This window comes from Mus musculus, chromosome 18 (assembly GCF_000001635.26).
Source record: "Mus musculus strain C57BL/6J chromosome 18, GRCm38.p6 C57BL/6J".
NCBI classification, from domain to species: domain Eukaryota; kingdom Metazoa; phylum Chordata; class Mammalia; order Rodentia; family Muridae; genus Mus; species Mus musculus.
In genome coordinates, this window is record NC_000084.6 from 35,073,119 (window position 1) to 35,088,452 (window position 15,334).

Genomic DNA, 15,334 nt, shown 5'->3' on the forward strand with positions numbered 1-15,334 from the left:
TACACAGACACACATACAGTCTCACACACACCAGACGTAGGCTCACTAACACACATATTCAGATATAGACACTCAGACATACACACAGAGAAATAGATATACACTCACAGATACACACATACATACTCATATATGTGCACACATATATTTGCTTTGTTAGTTTTGTTGAGATAGGGTCTTATGTAGGCCAGCCTACCCTTGAACTGTTTGTTGGCTGGTGTGAAGTCAACTTAACACAATCTAGAGTCATCCGAGAAGAGGAAACCCAAATTGGAAATTGCCTCTGTATGATCCAGCTGTATGGCACTTCCTTACTTAGTGATGGATGAGGGAGAGCCAGCCTATTGTGGGTGGTGCCATCTCTGGGCTGATGTTCTTGGATGCTATATGAAGGCAGGCTGAGGAAGCCATGATGAACAAGCCAGTAAGCAACATCCCTCCATGGACTTTGTATCAGCTCCTGCCCTGTTTGAGTTCCTGCCCTCACAGCTTTTGATGATGGACTGTTATATGGAACTGAGTGAAATAAACCCTTTCCTACCCAAGTTGCTTTTGGTCATGGTGTTTCATCACAGCAATAGTAACCTAATTAAGACACACTGTGTCACCAAGGATGGCCTGGAACTCCTGAGATTATAGGCATGTGCCACCATGCCTTTCCTGGTGCTGTCTCTGTCTATAATGTTTTGGGGTTTTTGTTTTTGTTTTTGTTTTTGTTTTTAGATTTATTTATTATTATATCTAAGTACACTGTAGCTGTCTCAGACATACCAGAAGAGGGCATCAGATTTCATTTTGGATGGTTGTGAGCCACCATGTGGTTGCTGGGATTTAAACTCAGGACCTTTGGAAGAGCAGTCAGTGCTCTTAACGACTGAGCCATCTCTCCAGCTCCTATAATTGCTTGTATATGCTTGGCTCAGGGAGTGACACTATTTGGAGGTGTGGCCTTTTTGAAGTATGTGTTGCCTTGTTGGAGTAGGTGTGTCACTGTGGGCGTGGGCTTTAATACCCTCATTATAGCTGCCTGGAAGTCAGTCTTCTAGCAGACTTTAGATGAAGATGTAGAACTCTCAGCTCCTCCTGAGCCATGCCTGCCTGGTTGCTGCCATGCTCCTGCTTTGATGATAATGTACTGAGCCTCTGAACCTGTAAACCAGTCCTAATTAAATATTGTCCTTATAACAGTTATCTATAAGGTTGTGGTGTCTGTTCACAGCAGTAAAACCCTAATTAAGACAGAAGTTGGTACCAGGAGTGGGGTATTGCTGTGATAGGCCTGACCATGCTTTTGTTTAGAAGAATGTGGATTTTGGGATTTTGGATTTAGAAAACAGTAGAATGCTTTAAGTGGGGCTTAATGGGTCATTCTAGTAGGAATATGGAAGACTTTGTTGCTATGGGTGATTTGAACTGTGGAAGCCTGGCTCTAGAGGTTTCAGAGAAGAAGGATTTTAATATGTGGCCAAGAGACTGTTCTTGTGATATTTTGGTGAAAAAAAAATGTGGCTTCTTTTGCTATTGTCTGAAGAGTCTAAGGTAAAGAGATTTGTATTAATTGTATTAACAAAGGAAGTTTCAAAAAGGACCAGCAGAGAATTTATTCTCTAGTTAAGCCTGAGGAAGAACATTTTGAACAACTATAGCAAGCTTGGAAAGGAAAAATATAAAATATATGGTTTGAGTAATTAAAGGGGCACCAGGAAGTGAAATGGAGCTGAATCCTGTGTTCAAGGATATTAAGTTGAATTAAGGGAGTGGTGACCTTGAGGCAAGATCTCACCCAGCTAAATTTAGGTTTAGGCATGGTAGTACAAGCCTTTAATACCAGGAGGTAAAGGTAAGCAGATCTCAGAATTCAAGGCCAGCCTGAGACAGAGCAGGTTCTGGTGAAGAAAAGTCCAGGCATGGTGGTACAAACCTTTAATCCAACATTCGAAAAATAGAGCCATGCAGATCTCTGAGTTCAAGGTTCTACAGAGCAAGTTTCAGGACAGCCAAGCTTAGACAGTGAGGGAGTTGGAAAACAGAAAGCTGGTAATAGAATAAGAGGGGCCATGTTCCAGTCCTGGCAAGCAGCAGAACTCTGCAGCTTTGCCATGTGGCTCTGGCTTTAGAGTCAAGATTAGAAGAGACTACAATTGATGCTAGTTAGCTGGAGCTAAGGAATTAGTGATGATTAAGAAGAGACTAACATCACTGAGGTGAAATCTTCTGGGAATTGTTTTCTGAGAGTACAAAGAAGCTGTGTTCCAAAGATAACCAATGTTGTGCCTTGGGCTGTAGCTGGACTTGGTAAGGTATAGGAATTACTCAAGTGGTGCTGGTTTTGAAGGTATGAAGGAATCATGAAGAACAGCTGAGAGAGGCCATGGAAGGCCATTGGTGAAGGTACAGCCTCAGTTGCAGTTGATGGCCAGGACTGAAGGAGTCTTACAAAGAAATTGAGGCTTGGCACCATAAAGAGAGCCTATGAGAGGCTACTAGTGATGCCTAGTTACAGTGGAAGACCCAGTGTACTGGAGATGCTAGTATCATGGGATGGTCACTAAGAGCAGCAGCAGCAGTGGAGTGGAGTCAATCAGAGCCTAGAGTGCTACAGGGGGAAGAGCTGGAGAAGTGAGCCAAGCCCTTTGGAGGAACCCAGAATATCATGTGTGGATCCCAGACATTGAAACAAGAAGCTGTAACATTGAAGTTGCCTTGGAGACCTCAAGATGTTCGAGATGTCAGAGCCATGGGATATCTGCTGAAGAAAGCTGCTAACAGGGAGTGGAACCAGCCCAGGAGAAAGAAGTTTGTTGTAGTCAACAAAAATGAAAAAGGAATGGAGATCTGAAGACTGCTTTGATATCAGACATGGAGATGCAGGATCCAGAGTTTGCCCAGCTGGTTTGCTGTCTTGCCTGGGTATTACAGTTAAGTGATTGGATGATTCTCAGAGAACTTTGGACTTTCAACATTGTTGAGACTGCTATAGACTATGGGGATTTTGGAAGTTGGACTAAATGTACTTTTTTATTATGCTATGGCTAGATATGCCCCCTCCCATATACTTATGTGTTTGATCAAGCCTATGGGGTCCAGGGAGTGAAATGTGATGGTTTGTTCATGCTTGGCTCAGGGAGTGGCACTATTAGAAGGTATGGTCTTCTTGGAGTAGGTATGTCACTGTGCTTTAAGACCCTCATCCTAGCTGACTGAAAGTCAGTCTTCTCCTAGCAGCCTTCTGATCAAGATGTAGAACTCTCAGCTCCTCCTGCACCATGCCCGCCTTGCTTCTGCCTTGATGATAATTGGCTGAACCTCTGTACCTGTAAGCCAGCCCCAATTAAATGTTATCCTTATAAAAGTTGCCTTGGGGGGCTGGAGAGATGGCTTAGTGGTTAAGAGCACCAACTGCTCTTCCAAAAGTCCTGAGTTCAAATCCCAGCAACCACATGGTGGCTCACAACCATCCTAACAAGATCTGACACCCTCTTCTGGAGTGTCTGAAGACAGCTACAGTGTACTTACAAGCAATAAATAAATAAATCTTTAAAAAAAAGAAAAGTTGCCGTGGTCATGGTATCTGTTCATAGCAGTAAAAGCCTAAGACACTGCCTTTTAATTACTTTATTGGTTTGAACCTAGGGCGTGGCTCAAGCTAAGCATCGTCTCTCTCACTTAACTACACTCTCAGTGTAGAAGTTCAAACACACTCTCTGCTCCTTGGGAGGGATGCCTGACATTTAAAAATGCCTGAGGGGTGGGGAGGGCAGTCTTAACTGCTCTTTGGCCCTTGGTTCCCCAGACCCTTCCTCAGCAGCCCCTAGCCTCTCAGCAAGCCACAGTGTCACATCAGATGTCCTTGGAAACAGGCAAGGCTGATCGTCAATAAAATGTAAGCTGGAGTTGGCTGAGTTATTATCCCTTTTTCCTGATAAAAAGGAGGGGATGTATTTTCATTACTGGCAGAGCTTTTAGCTGGTGTGGACAATTAAGTTCTGGAAATGCAGCAATCCATTTCATACTCAGAGGAGAACTGAGGATGAATCTCACCAAAACCAGGTACTGGAAGAGCCAGAAGTCTGGCCATGGTGCCCGACCCTGGATGTCATGGCATTTTTTGTGATAATAAAGCAAAGCAGCCCCAGCTGCTTCCAGCCGCTGTCCTGGTGGCATGAGACCTCTGTCCTGGTAGCATGAGACCTCTGCTTCTGGGTGCTTTTTCATTGGTCCCCAAGCCCTTCTTGGCCATCTGCTGGCTTCCCGCCATCTTCTGGGCAGGCAGGCAGTGGGGGACATAACAGCAGAACAAGGTTCCATCTGCCTTCTTCACCTTTAAGATTCAGACACCCTTCCTGGTCTTCGTATCCTGATTATTTTCCTCACCTCTCTAACAAGGCTTTATGTCCAAAGAAGTAGAACTCTGAAGTGAGGGAGTCAATCATTCCCAAAGCTACTGACTGGATCAGGTGAAAGGCTTGCCTGTGAGAAGAACAGCTCTCCTGCCTCTGTTCTTCTTGCCTTTAATCCCAGCATTTGGGAAGCAGGTGAATCTCCATGAGTTCAAGGCCAGCCTGGTCTACAGAGGACTTTTAATCCAGCACCATGGCTACCCTGGCTGGAATACTGACACAACTTTAATCCCAGGAGATGGAGGCAAGCAGATGTCTGAATTCAAGGCCAGCCTGGTACAGAGCAAATTCCAAGTACACAAAAGCTTAGGTCCAGACATGGGGGTACACACCTTAATCCCAGCACTAAGGAGACAGAAGCAGGCGGATCTCTATGTTTGAGGTCAGCCTGGTCTAGAGGGTGAAGAGTTCCAGGACAGCCAGGGCTACATAGAAAAACTCTGTCTTGAAAAATGAATAAACCAAGAAAATATTATTATTGAGACAGAGAGATGGCTTCTTAGCTGTTAAGAGTATTGTGGCTCTCTCAGAGGACCAGAATTCAGTTCCCAGAGCCCATGCTAGACAGCTCAAAGTTGTCTGTAACTCGAGCTCCCGGGAAATCAAAGCTCTTTCTGACCTCCTTAGATACCTTCTGGACTGTGAGCATGTACATACTCAGACACAAATAAAAATGAATCTTATTTTGGTGGAGGGTGTTCGAGACAGGATTTCTCTGTATAGTCCTGGCTGTCCTGGAACTCACTTTGTAGACCAGGCTGGCCTCGAACTCAGAGATCTGCCTCCACAATGCTAGGATTAAAGGCCTATGCCACCACAACTGGCAAAAAACAAATCTTTAAATGTGTGTGTTGTGTGTGTGTGTGTGTGTGTGTGTGTGTGTGTGTGTGTGTGTGTGTGTATGAGTGCCATGTTCTTCTAGAGCAGTGGTTCTCAACCTTCCTAAAGCTGTGATCCTTCAATACAGTTCGATGCTAATTCATAACTGTAATTTTGTTACTGTTATACATCATAAATATCTGATCTGCAGGATATCTGATGTGCAACCCCAAGGGGATCTCACCCCACAGGTGAATATGAATGTCTCTGTGTGTGTGTCTGTGTGTGTGTCTGTGTGTCATCTAGAGAACAACCCTTGGTGTTATTCTTCAGTGTTCCCCTTGGGTTTTTTTATTATTTTTTTTTAATTTTGTCTTGTTTTATTTTGTTTTGTCTAATTTTTGAGACAGGATCTCTTACTGGTTCAGTAAGTTAGGCTAGCTGCCACCACCCTTCAAGGATCCACCTGTCCCTGCTTCGAATGCCTAGGATTACAGAGGCCACTCTGCCTGGTCTTTTAGGGTGTTGGAGTTAGGGTTGTCAAACTCAAGAGTCATGCTTACAAGGTGGGTTCTTAACCAATTGAGCCATCTTCCCAATCTGACCCCACCAACCCCAACACATACGTATGCCCACACACAAAGAGAGAGAGAGAAAGAGGGAGAGAGAGAGAGAGAGAGAGAGAGAGAGAGAGAGAGAGAGAGACTTTCTCTGTATAGCCCCCTGGCTGTCCTCCTGGAACTAGCTCTCCAGTGTGCCCCACCCTATATATTTTTTTTAAATGATGGATTACAACTCCTATTTCCAGCTCCTAGGGTCTGAAACTGGATGACCATCTCTCACCCTCCCTGCCCCACTTCAAGCCAAGCTGGGGAAGTTGTAACTGGAAGATCATTGGAAGCAACAGGTTTACGTCTGAGCAAGAAGGGTCTGCATCTCCCACGGCCAACCCAATGCCAGGCACAGCCAGCTGCCAATGCTTGATGAACGGAAGTGTGAATGAAGACATGTCTAGGTTGGTCTGTTGCTGTTCTGTTAAACAACTACGGCTCTTATCATAGCCCAAAAAGTGGAAATGACTTGAGATGCCGGCACTGAGTGAGGGTCAGGAGAGGATTGCAGTCGCTACATTATTACATTTTTTCCTCTTTAAGCCACTTAAGCGCTAGTTCCCTGCCTGTTTACTGTTAAAAGTGATTCCAAATCAGCTGTGGACCTTCTCCCGCCTTGAGGGAGTAAGAAGAGAGCTGGGGTGGCTGTCTGAGTTTATTATCTTCGCCATTACTCAGGCATGTTCCCCTGAGTGTTCACATGATTTTATTTTAATGCAGTTATTTGTATTAGGCGAGTCTCCAGCTCAGCCAGGCCAAAGTGGGAGGGTGGGGGAGGCAGGGGAGAGCTGATGGAAAAATAAAATACTCGAAGGTTCATGAAGATATGACCATGGCTTTAATATGAATCAAATTTGCTCTAACCTGGTCTCACAGTCAGCATTTCTGCTAGAAATAATTTGTAATTATCAGACTCCAGTTAGGCCAAAAGGCTCCTTGCATATGACGCTGATATGATTAGCAAAAGTTTGGGGATATAATTTACATAGCTCTGGTCCTGTCTGCCAGTGACATTCCTGGAGAAGACACCTTGTCTTTCCTGGCAAAAGGAAACACAGTGAATACAGGATCCGGGAGCAGACTTCCAAGTCACTGGGGGCTGCTGCTCCAGGCTGGCCCAGGAGAAGGTGCTTTCCTGGAATCACGAGACTGACTGAGTCCCCAGCCCAGCATTTAAGACCTGGGAGTCAGTGAGTGGCCAGAGAGGGATGAAGTCAAGCAGGGTGACCGGCAGCAGCTCACGTGGCACTGCAGCAGGACTGCTCTCTCATGGCAGCCAGCACCAGGGGGAGCACCATGAACTGCTCTCTCATGGCAGCCAGCACCAGGGTGAGCACCATGAACTGCTCTCTCATGACAGCCAGCACCAGGGTGAGCACCATGAACTGCTCTCTCATGACAGCCAGCACCAGGGTGAGCACCATGAACTGCTCTCTCATGGCAGCCAGCACCAGGGTGAGCACCATGAACTGCTCTCTCATGGCAGCCAGCACCAGGGTGAGCACCATGAACTGCTCTCTCATGACAGCCAGCACCAGGGTGAGCACCATGAACTGCTCTCTCATGGCAGCCAGCACCAGGGGGAGGCATCAGAGACCAGCAGGACTGACGGCAGTGGTCTGTGAGTCTCAGAACAACTTAGTCAAAGTCCTAGTTTAATAAAAAGGTTAGGCCCGGGAGTGGTGTCACATGCCCAGAATGTGCTTGGGGGGGCTGAGACAGGAGGATACTGAGTTGGGAGGTCAGCCCAGAGTGCATAACAAAACTGTCTCAACAATCAATCAATCAAACAAACAAACAAAAAACTCCATAAACAGAAACATGCACACGCACAAAAGGAAAAACATTTGGCCAAACTAAAAATCTACGACTTTCCTCTGCACCACTGGAGAACTATGGTCATAGGATAAACTGCCCCACCCCCACCCTCACCCCCAGAACTGGGACTGGAAAGGTAGGTGTCTACAAATGTGAGACAAAAGCTATTGTACTGGTGGGTTTTGTGTCAACTTGACACAAGCTAGAGTCATTACAAGAAGAAGGAGCCTCACTTGAGGAATGCCTCCATAAGATCCAACTGTAAGGCATTTTCTTTCTTTTTTTTTTTTTAAGATTTATTTATTGTTATATGTAAGTACACTGTAACTGTCTTCAGACACACCAGAAGAGGGAGTCAGATCTTATTACAGATGGTTGTGAGCCATCATGTGGTTGCTGGGATTTGAACTCAGGGCCTTTGGAAGAGCAGTCAGTGCTCTTAACTACTGAGCCATCTCACCAGCCCCGTAAGGCATTTTCTTAATTAGTGATCAATAGGGGAGGGCCCAGTCCTCTGTGGGTTGGTGGACTTGAATTCTATAAGAAAGCAGGCTGAGTAAGCTAGGGGAAGCAAGCCAGGAAGCAGCACTCCTCAGTGGCCTCTGTGTCAGCTCCTGCCTCCAGGTTCTAGCCCTGTCCTGACTTCCTCCAGTGATGGATTGTGAGCTGGAAGTGCAAGCTGAATAAACCCAACATGCTTTTTGTCATGGTGTTTCATCAAAGCAATAGAAACCCTGACTAAGGAACTTAGTCATGACCAAAACATCATGACCAAGCAGCAAGTTGGGGAGGAAAGGGTTTATTCAGCTTACACTTCCACATTGCTGTTCATCACCAAAGGAAGTCAGGACAGGAACTCAAGCAGGGCCGGAACCTGGAGGCAGAAGCTGATACAGAGGCCATGGAGGGGTGCTGCTTACTGGCTTGTTTCCCTAGCTTGCTCAGCTTGTTTTCTTATAGAACCCAGGACTACCAGCCCAGGGATGGCACCACCCACAATGGGCTGGGCCCTTCCCCCTTGATCACTAACTGAGAAAATGTCTTACAGCTGGATCTCATGGAGCCATTTCCTCAATTGAGGCTCCTTTCTGTGTGATAACTCCAGCTTGTGTCAAGTTGACACACAAAACCAGCCAGTGCATTAAGACAGAACAGTAGGAACGATGTCTCGATCCACGCTACAAGTGGATGAACTAAATGAATGAAGCCAGACACAAAAGACAGAATAGAATAAGATGACATAGATAGGAAATATCCTATCTAGAGACAGAATGACATTGGTGATTTTCAGCTGGGGATGGTAGGACAAGAGGGTGACTGCTAACAGCAGCAGGACTTCTTCCTGGGACTCTGCAATGATGGCTGGCACAGTCTACACTGAACTTGGTTTTGTTTGTTTTTTGTTTTTGGTTTTGGTTTTTTGGTTTTTGTTTTATCGAGACAGGGTTTCTCTGTATAGCCCTGGCTGTCCTGGAACTCACTCTGTAGACCAGGTTGGCCTCGAACTCAGATTTGCCTGCCTCTGCTTCCTGAGTGCTGGAACGAAAGGTGTACGCCACCACTGCCCTGCCTACATTGTGCAATTAAGGATGGTGATCATTTTGCCTTGCAAATTCTGTCTCAACTGAAAATCAAAGATAATTTGGGATGAGAAGTCCTAATTTACCTTTAGACTCTGCAGATCAGATCATGTTCTGGAACCAGAGTCTCTCACACTGACTGGCCAAGCTGGACTGTGACTACCCTGCTCCTTCCTCTCCACAAGGTGCTGTTCTGTGTTCTGACGATTTTATAACCGGGCCTGGGAAAAGGAAGAACGGTGGGAAGGAGGGAGAGAGGTAGAGAAGGAGGGAAAGAAGGAGGGAGAGAAGGAGGAAGAAAAGAAGGGAGGGAAGGATGGAAGGAGGACCTGAAGAAAGAGGGCTAGGACTGAGAAAAGCTTAACTTCCTTTCTAGAGCCTAAGGCCCTCTATGCTTTAAGTATAAACACACCTCCCCACCACCGTGAAGTCTCCCTGGATTTTCCTTCTTGTAAAGCATTTCATCTGCCATACATGATTCTGAACCAAAGGACCTCACGTTGAATCTGTTACTGCCAGGCAGGTCTGGGTGTTCCAGAGAGAGCAATTCCATTTGTTCTAGACAGTGTGCAGTAGAAATGACATCACCTCTTTCAAGGTAGGACCCTTTGACTCACAGACTCTCTTCCGACAGACAGTATATTAGACATTACCTACTTCTCACTTGCTAACTTAAAATGTAGCCCTAGATCAGGCCTGGTGTGAGTCAGGCCTGTAATTGCAACACTTGGCAGGGCTGATACCTGAGGATTAAGGATCCTAGGCAGGAGTTCCAGGCCAGCCAGGCAACAGACAGACTGTCTCGGGGAAAACCAAAACAAAAAGAAAGAGAGAGAGAATGAATGAATGAATGAATGAATGAATTTTAGGTAATCTGGATTACACAGCAAGACCCTGGCTCAAAAATCAAACAAACTGGGCGTGGTGGGGCATGCATTTAATCCCAGCATTTAGGAGGCAGAGACAGGTCAATTTCTGGGAGTTTGAGGCCAGCCTAGTCTCCATTTGGATTTCCAGAACAACCATAGAGGTACATAGAGAAACAGGGTGAAAATAAACTAAAAACAAAACAAGAACAATGACAAAACCAACCAAACAAACTCAAAGTAAACAGAGCGGGGGTTGGAGATACAGCTCAGCCGTAGAGTCAGTGCTGACCATCCGGGAGGACCTGGGCTCGATTAAAAACAAACAACAATCAATCTGTGAGTCTCCCAGCCTCCACAGGGTCATTATTCTTGATTAGAAGGCCTAGGCTTATCTCATCAGTGTAGACGACGTGAGACCCAGGTCCTGAACCCTGACTGTTAGCTTACAGGCCATTCCATTAGGCTCCTCCCAGGGACCTCTGCAGCCAGCTGCTTCTGGTGTGGGCTTCCTATAAAGGACTGCTCCACTATTCCAGCTCTCCCTGTTCCCTCCTGTTCCCGCCGGTCTCTCTCCCCCCATCTGTCCTTCTTTTCTGCCCCTTCTCTGCCTTCACAGCTCTGCTCCTGTCTGACTGACTACCATCTACATATTCACTTGTCTGTCTCTACTCTTCTCCAGGTCCTTACTATCCTCCTATCCTCCCCCCAACCCCCATATACTAGATTTGTTGCATGATGTCATTCCCCAGGGGAACACCTTGGCACAGGCCTGCCAGGTACCTCCTTGTGGTATTATATTTCATAACATGTCTCTTTGGGAATCTCAAGGTGCAGTAGTATGAGATGTTTAAAAGTGTTGTGTTGCTGGGCATGGTGGCGCACGCCTTTAGTCCCAGCACTTGGGAGGCAGAGGCAGGCGGATTTCTGAGTTCGAGGTCAGCCTGGTCTACAAAGTGAGTTCCAGGACAGCCAGGGCTTTACAGAGAAACCCTGTCTCGAAAAAACAATAAATAAATAAAAGTGTTGTGTTGGAATTGTAGGTCACTTCCCACTTCTGCTACTTATTGATGCTGCAATGCAGAAAGTACACACCTTCAAAGAGCCTCGGCGTTCTTATATATAAAATGAGGCAATGATGGCTTCCTCACTCCTAGGAGTAGCGTGGTGACTGGATTAGTAGGAGTATTATATGTAGTACTTTCTCTGTGTGTATTGTGTCTGTGTGTGCACACACGTGCTGTGGCATTTGTGGGGAGGTGAGAGGACAACCTGGGGTGGGGGTGGGGGAGAGACAGTTCTCTCCTTTGACCATGTAGGTTCCCAGAATGGATTCAGGTCATCAGATTTGGCGGCAAATGTCTTTACCTGCAGGGCCATGACACAGGCCTGAATTATCAGTCATACCACAGGAAGCACTTAGAGCTGTGTCTGGGGCATGGTCACTCCCTTGGGTCCCCTGGTCATTGCTGCCCCTGGGTATCATGTTCCTTCTCAATGCTGGGGATGCTTTGTTAGAGATACAGATTGGCTTTCTGTCTCCTCACATCTCACTTTCCCAGCCCCACATTCTAAGAACCGTTTCTCTCCAATCCTCCATTACATAGTGGTCCATCCAAGGTCTCCATGAACAGATAAAGATTTATCTTTCACATACAAAGAGGTAGTTTCCTAACAAATCGTTTCTCTCACTGTCAGGACCCAAAGACACTCGAGAGAGACCCTGGATGCGGGAAAGGTGCAGTACCTAAGAGAGAGGTCCTGAGTGCAGAGTATTGTGCTCTCAGAAACTCTAGGCAAACAGTCGCCAGAGAGCCACAGAGAAGAAGCTAGTCTCCTTCTGTTGCTTGCTCTGCACATTTTGTCACAATAAACCGGCAAGATGGGGAGTTACTGTTTTCTGGGGTTATTATTATGTAGCCTGTTCAGGATGCAGCTTCCCAAGGCCTGATTTTCCTCAGGCATTACATAGGATTTGTTTTCTAGCTGCCAGAGAAGGTAGCTAAAGGTAATTTATGTTAATTTTTTTCCTTTCTGGCCCATTAACTTTTGTGATGTTAATATAATATGTGGAGCCTCCTGTTAGCACAAGCCCTTACATCCATAGCATGCTGCTGGGGGTGGGGTTGGGGGTGGGGGTGGGGGTGGGGGTGGGAGAGCTGTTCCTACAGTACCAGGACCCTGGGACCCTGGGTTTGCTCCAACTGCCTGCAGGGATGCTCTATTGCAGACAGGAGAGGGTGTGGGAGGATGTAGCTTTGACTACTTCAACTGAAAGTGGGTTTTGTGTGTGTGTGGTGTGTGTGTGTTCACACCACATTACAGAGGAGTGTTCATCTCAACAGTAGGTCCTGAAACTTCCCTGTGAGCAAAGAATCCCTAAACAGGTTCTATCCAGGGTACTTCCTTGTATTTGGTAGAATGTACTGAAGGTGTGGGTGGAGATTCTGAAACCTGGGGAGTAGCAAACAACTTTGTGAGCATCTATAACATTAAATTTCCATCCTAAGGGGCCATGGTATGGAATTCATGAACAGATAAAACATAATTTTTGTCTTAAACATCCTATTGTGGATTGTTGTGGATGATAGAGAGCCCCAATTATAGGCAGTTCTGTTTTGAGGTGACCTGTGTGAGCCTAAAAATCACCCAGGTATGTAATACTCCTCAGGACATGAGAAAAATGGAGTCAGGGGCACAATTTTGGGGGGAAAAAAAATGTCAATGATATCAAAGATCTTACAAAGTCTAAAAGCCCAGGATGCATGTAGACTAGCTTTACAGAAGTCAGCTCTTCAAGCCAGTATGATGGTTCCTGCCTGGAACCCCAGCCTAAACTGTAAACTCCTCTTCGAAGGGGTTGGTTGGGATTGCAGGCAAGCACCTTGCCCACAGCAGGACTGCCTACACTTCCCGGTACGCCTCGTGAGGGAAGTGGTGCAGAACAGAAGCCATGACATTTGCTTAGTTGCTCAAATCCTTTTCTAAGGTATCAGTTCCCTTCCAGCAAACATAGCTTCAAAGCCAGCTTTATAAACCAGGCATGCACACGTGGTGGGTCGTGCTTGAGATCCCAGCACATGGAAGGGAGGAGAGGGAGGTTGCTTCAAGCTTCTGTCTAGCCTGGTCTAAATAGCCAGTTAGTTCCAAGCAGCCAGGGCAGAAAAATAAATAAATACTGTAGACCACTGCTATCCCGTAGGGCTCTGTCGAATATGTGGTCATTGGTCACATGTGGCTATTGAGCATTCAAAATGCATAAGACCAAGGAATGAACTTTAATTACCACTTATATTTAAGCTAGATGTGGTAGGGAGTTCATGCCTGTAATCCCAACATTTTAGGAAGCTGAGGCGAGAAGATACCACACATTCAAAGCCAGCCTGAAATATACTACAGGATTCCATCTTAAAAAAAAAAAAAAAAAAAAGTGGGATACCATTCAGCGGTGGCTCATGCCTTTAATTCTAGCACTCGGGAGGTAGAGGCAGGTTGGTCTCTGAGTTCGAGGCTAACATGGTTTACAGAGTGAGTTCCAGGACAGTCAAGGCTACACAGAGAAAGCCTGTCCCAAAAAAAAAAAAAAAAAAAAAAAAAGAGTCGGGCGTGGTGGCGCACGCCTTTAATCCCAGCACTAGGGAGTCAGAGGCAGGCAGATTTCTGAGTTCGAGGCCAGCCTGGTCTACAAAGTGAGTTCCAGGACAGCCAGGGCTATACAGAGAAACCCTGTCTCGAAAGACCACCACCACCACCACCAGCAACAACAACAACAAAATGGAGGAAATGAGGAGGCTGGGGGATGGCTTATTGTGTTAGAGCACTTACTGCACATGTATGAGGACCCATGCTCAAGATTTCAGCACTCATATAAACGCATGGATGTGGCCACATCTTTGTAACCCCAGGCGCTTTCTGGCTGCTGGTCTGTTTAGCTCTCCTGTCTCTAGGAATGCAGTGATGTCAGAGCAGAACATCTGACATCTTCCTTTGGCTTCTGGCTACGTGGGGCCCTGCCTCAAATTAAAAAAAAAAAGGTGTGGGGAGGCAGAGGCAAGTGAATCTCTGACTTGAAGACCAGTCTGGTCTACAGAGCAAGCTACACAGAGAAATCCTATGTGTGTGTGTGTGGGGGGGGGGGGGGGGGTGAGACAGATAAAGGGGGGAGAGTTGTAGAGTTCGTGTAGTTGTTACTTGGTAAGAGCTCAGAAAATGCTCATTTCCCTTTCTTCTGAATTATCCAAAGCCATCCTGGGACTCACCTGTGTGGTACATGGCTGGACGTCTCCTCAGGCTTGACCTGGATTCGGGCTCGCTCAGGTCCCTTCACAGGCTTTTCCTTCCCTGCATTAATTCTAAGCACCTGCTCGTTATTAAAGCAAATCTCTCTTTACCCCGTACCTCCTGGTCTGAACAAGCCGCTGTAAATAGCAAGTGTTCTCCCTGTGACGCAGCACTATTGGCATTTAGTTCTTGAAAGGTTAATGGCCAGGGCTGTGCCTCCTGAAACCTTGGCCGGCAGGGCTCGGTAGACATAATTGCAACAGCAGGGAGATGGGGCTGAAATACAGGGTGGGGGTTGAGGGGATCAAAGGCCTGCAGAATACAGTGGTATCTTTCTGTAAAGAGAATAACAATAATCGTGTGTGTGTGTGTGTGTGTGTGTGTGTGTGTGTGTGTGAGAGAGAGAGAGAGAGAGAGAGAGAGACTGGACATTGGAGGCCCCCAGCCAGAGAGGCAACAGGGCTGTGGCTGTGGCTGTGGCTTCAGTCTGCCTCATTCACAGACCAGTTTCTTATTGTGGATCTTTCTGGACAGCAAGCGCTCCCCGAGAGGACTTGCTGAGATAATTTGGTGCCTGATCATGCTTCAGTTGCAATTTATTTAAAGTCGACAACAGGGTTCCTGTCTCTTGCAAGCAGATTCCCAGCACTTGAGTCTCCTTGGGCTGGGTTGGGTTTTTTTTTCCTTTCTTTCTTTTTTTCTCTTTTTTATCTTGATGAAAAAGAAGTTAAATTTCACACTTATTATAGCACCTGGTGTCTGACAGCCCCCAGAGGCTGTATAAAGGCTAATGAAATGGAACCCTCAGCACTACGGTCAACAGGGAAGAGAAGAGACCAGACCCCTGGTCCCTTTTCCACAGGAAACAAAGAGTGGCACCCACCTCACCTCTGAAGCACAACTGGCTTCAAAAAACTGTGACTGGTCCTCAGCGAGCTCTCGGTTCAGAGTGTCTCTCG

At 46.4% G+C, this 15,334-nt stretch overlaps 1 long non-coding RNA gene across 1 annotated transcript in view; it reads right to left on the minus strand.

Annotated features, from left to right (window-relative positions):
* Nucleotides 1-14,825, minus strand: part of Gm3587 — a 28,099-nt gene extending 13,274 nt beyond the window's left edge. Inside the window, exon 1 of the long non-coding RNA XR_001782428.2 lies at nucleotides 14,354-14,825. This is a non-coding gene — a long non-coding RNA (predicted gene 3587). The remainder of the gene's footprint in view (nucleotides 1-14,353) is intronic.
* Nucleotides 14,826-15,334: the final 509 nt, after the last annotated feature.